We start from the raw sequence: 4268 nt of genomic DNA, 5'->3' as shown, positions 1-4268 counted from the left end.
GCTGGATCCATCATAGCATTCGAACGTTGGGACAGGGCATTTCAGTGGAATAGGGGTGTTGGCCAAGCGATGAGTTAAGGGCGTGGATTTAGCTTCTCTCATGACCTCTTCTAACCTCCCCCCGCCTTGTTTATTTTTTAATTGCCTGATCTCGGCCATCATCTCATCTCGTAGTTCCTCCATTGCGCGTTGGTGCTCTAAATTCTTCGGCTCATTACCGTCTGACTCTCCATCGTCATAATCCGGGTCGGATACGCTACGTCCCCTTGTCGCGTCTTCATTAGCCGCTATGACGACTCTACAGTCTCGGTTTGGCTCTGGTGCTTTGGAGCTTTCTTCATCAAGTTGTTGGCTGGTCTTCGTGCTTAGAGAAATCCGCTCCTTTAAATCTTGATTTTCTCTGGCCAACAGGGCTACAGCTTCTGCGTAAACCTGCTGGCTCTTCCTCAGTTCCTCAAGCTCAGCCATTAGTCGGTGTGATTGGTTGGACCCCTGATTGGGAGTCCCAGCGCGTGCTACTACAGCCATGGTGCCGACGTCCTCCATGGTCTGTACTAAAGGTGGCAGGGGTTCAGCTTCGGTTGCTGGTATTTCCAAATTGGGGTGAGCGCCCCTCTGCGGTGCTAGAGCCGCCGGTATGGTTTGATTTTGATCATTTGTTGGTGGCATTCCAAAAGTTAGAAGGTGCGCGGGTTGGAATGTTCTGGATTCATCCACCCTTTCTCTTGGTTGATTAAGTTGACTCATGGCGAAGGTATTGCTAGCCTCCGCAGCCTTCGGGACTACCGCAGCCTCCCCGTACTTTGTCGTTGCTGCTCTGAGAGCCGCCGCTGCAACTGAATTAGCGTTCATAGGTGAAGTGATTTCCGCAGTATCTTGCCTTCGATTGGTCATTTTAGCTTTATCTCCTTTCTGCTTGCTTCGGGTGATGACCGGGGTTGTCCTGGGTGTTTCTTTTGACAAAGCTTTGGATTTTCCTGCTTCCTGCGTCTTTTCCATCACGTGCCCTTTTGTTGATAATGAAATCTCGCCGAAACTTGCCTTCTTTACTCACAATACGTTCTTTCTGCATAAGTTATTTCAAACAACAAAAACGGGAATATCCGCGTGAAGCGGGTTAGTTGGCGAAATACAATCTTCCAGGAGAGAATTAATACATGCAAGTTATAATATACGGGTTAAAGTTTTATTAAAGGAGATCCTTAGTATAAAAACTACGAAAATTGTAAATCCGCCGATTAGAACAATAACTCTTATCGAAGATAAAAGGTGGGTTTTTGAACATAATACAGTTAACGAATGATCTATACGGTCCGAGCTGATAAATCAGAGCAATCATATGCCAATTTAAAATGAAATCACAGGACAAGATAAATATTTTACCGGGACGAAGTCCTTGTTTCTAGCGCCAAATTGTGAGCACACAAACCACGAGGGGGTCCGAACGCTCATAATCAATCATTATCATCTAAAGAGATTGTGATGATGATATCCTGGTGTTGATTCATTGGCTCAAAACCTTCGGGTTTATCATGGCCTCATCTAACAACTCCATGCGAGGCATTTGCGCATGGGATATAAGTATTAAGGAAAAAAAAACATATAAGTAAACATCCATGGAGCTAAATAAATGTAAAGTGTTGAAATGTAAATAAGACCAAGGTTTACGTGGTTCAGCACTAAGGCCTACATCCACGGGGTTTGTTGTTTTACTATGTTCTTCACGGTTACACGAATAGTCGAATGACTTTTGGGTTTACATGTTTCTCTCTTCTAAGTGATTAACTTACCCTTGCAATCTCTCTCTCCTTCTCTTCCTGATTTTTCCGATCCCCCTTCCTCTTGGTGGAGATGGGGTATTTATAAGGTTAGAATGTGGGACCCATCTCTGAAGACCGTTGGAACCTTATCTTCTTGTGTCCTTGCGTCCATCACGCGGAGGTCTGCGTTTGCCCCTTGATCCCGCAGAGGCATCCTCGCTCGTTCCACAGGTTGGTCGACACGTACACTGCTCAGAGTGTTTAATGCGGGTAGTTGAGGGGTCTGCTCGTGTCAGACAAGTGTCTTCTGCCCCTATCAGTTCGTGTCAGCTAACTTTCTCTCCACCGTTGATCTTAGCTTCTCTTTTGGGGATGAGATAAAGTAACTCCTCGGGGTTTATTTGGTGTTTCGTGACGCATCATGTTTTGATGTTTTGGCCTGCATGCTTTCCACGTATCTTTTTATATACACGTGTCTGATAGTGAGATATATGTGTACACACTCATATCACAATATATAAGGTTCTCAATTAAGATGCTTATGAATGTACTTATGAATGTAAGCATTCAATTTTGGTAGATCATGGTGGGATGGACAGGATCATTTGGAGGTTCACTAAGCTGGGGAGTGAAATACAGAATCATTTCATAAACTCTTATGTAGTATGGAGGTCAGTCCTCTACTAGCACTGTTTATAAGTTACCATGCAAAAGAATGTGGCAGGCTAAATATATTGCTCCAAAAGTTGTTGTAAAGTATTTATTCACAAGTTGCTGCAGCACGTTGATCGTGCTTGATGTTGTTGTTCTGAAAAGGACGAGGACTTGGATCACTTGTTTATCAGCTGACCCAGAGTCAGAGCTATATTTTTTGAATGATCTTTGACAATAGCAACACTCTAATACAGTCGATTCATCTTACTGCGATTTGATTTATTTATGTCCATTTATTTTTTTTATAGTTTGGTTTAGATTCAAATAACACATTTCGTTGATTAAATAATGTTTCTTTTTTAATATCCAGATCCGATCGGGAAATATTAAATGATGAAAGGAAAAATTCACAAATTTGCGTCTTCCCAATCTTACATGTAAAGAAAAAGCAAAAAAGAACTTCTTGATAAATTTAAGAAACTTGAGACGACGAAACTAATCATTTCGCGTGACATTTCTGATCAATGAAATCCTGAACTTGTTTAAAAAACAAATTACTCTCAGGCAATTCAGGAAAAAGATAAAAAGCATGTATAGCATCTAAAAACTCCACCAAATCCACATCTTTGCCACATTTCTTTAAACCTTGATAGTTTCTCCTTTGCCAATCTTTTAATGGATCAAATCCACCAATCACCACTACAGTGTGAGGAAAATCTACCAACCCTTTCATATCCTGAACCGAGTGAACTGATCCGAATACATTCACCGCTTCATGATTCCGGTCACATCCTTCCGGTACGAACACTTTCCATAGCCAATCTGTACGGGGAAGAGATATCAACGGGGCATCTTTTAACCGGATTTCTGATTCAGTCCGTTCTTCACCCCCGAAGAAGGGTTGAATCTGGATTAGTCCGACGACTTTCATTTCCTGAAACGTGTAACGGGATGCTCTTACTGCGACATGATGTGCTGTATTAGCACCGGCACTATCTCCACCGAGAAAACACTGGGACAGATTTGCATTTGCCGGGAAATTACATTGTTTCCCGTCGATGAACTTCAACACATCGAATCCGTCGTCGTACTGGCAGGGCTACTTGAACTCTGGTGAGAGACGGTAGTTAACAGAAACAACGATCGCAGAACTCTCACTTGCGAAACGACGGCATACGGCGTCGTAACCAACAGAAGCAGCGGACAGAAAAGCGAATCCTCCGCCGTGAAAGAAGATGAAAACAGGTAGAAGAGCAGCGTCTGCGGTGGTGGTGGAGGCTACGTTAGTAACTGCTGATGTTGTTTTTGGTGCGTAGAGACGGAACTAGAGGTTACGAGATGGATCGACAGTGATATCAGTGATGTTGAGTCCGCGGGTTGGTTGCGCTGGGATTTTCGTGTCGAAGAAATTAAAGGGAAAACGATTGACAGTGCCGTTGTTGCGGCGTGAGAAATCAATGACTCTTCAGAGGAGTAATGTAGAAATCTTTGTTTTCCATGGAAGAACTGGTGCTGAAGATGGGTTTGGTGTTGACATCTCCCAATTTCGCACTCACTCTTATCTGCTCACCTTGAATTTCTTACCCATTCCTACATTAGACTTATATTGTGATTTGGTTCAATTTTAAATAGATCATGTGTGGCATGAGTCTATATATGGTGGGTCAAGGATCATTTTATGGATATAAAATTAATGATTACATGTTGAGTAGTTCTAGACAACAATCAACACAAAAACACCACTACTCTAGAACAATATGTACCCAAATGAAAGGTGATGATGTACCGAATGTCATGGAACCCGATATTTTATGTACTCAACATGTTATAAAAACTATGTACCGTTCAAATGGA

The 4268-nt window shown here is 42.6% G+C and overlaps 1 pseudogene; it reads right to left on the bottom strand.

The window, feature by feature from the left end:
* Positions 1–2858: 2858 nt before the first annotated feature.
* Positions 2859–3967, bottom strand: LOC113328746 (annotated as a pseudogene).
* Between the last annotated feature and the right edge of the window lie 301 nt (positions 3968–4268).

Source organism: Papaver somniferum, unplaced genomic scaffold, assembly GCF_003573695.1.
Source record: "Papaver somniferum cultivar HN1 unplaced genomic scaffold, ASM357369v1 unplaced-scaffold_114, whole genome shotgun sequence".
In the NCBI taxonomy this organism is placed as follows: domain Eukaryota; kingdom Viridiplantae; phylum Streptophyta; class Magnoliopsida; order Ranunculales; family Papaveraceae; genus Papaver; species Papaver somniferum.
The sequence above is the reverse complement of the archived record's forward strand: the minus strand, read 5'-3'. Positions and strand labels throughout refer to the sequence as shown.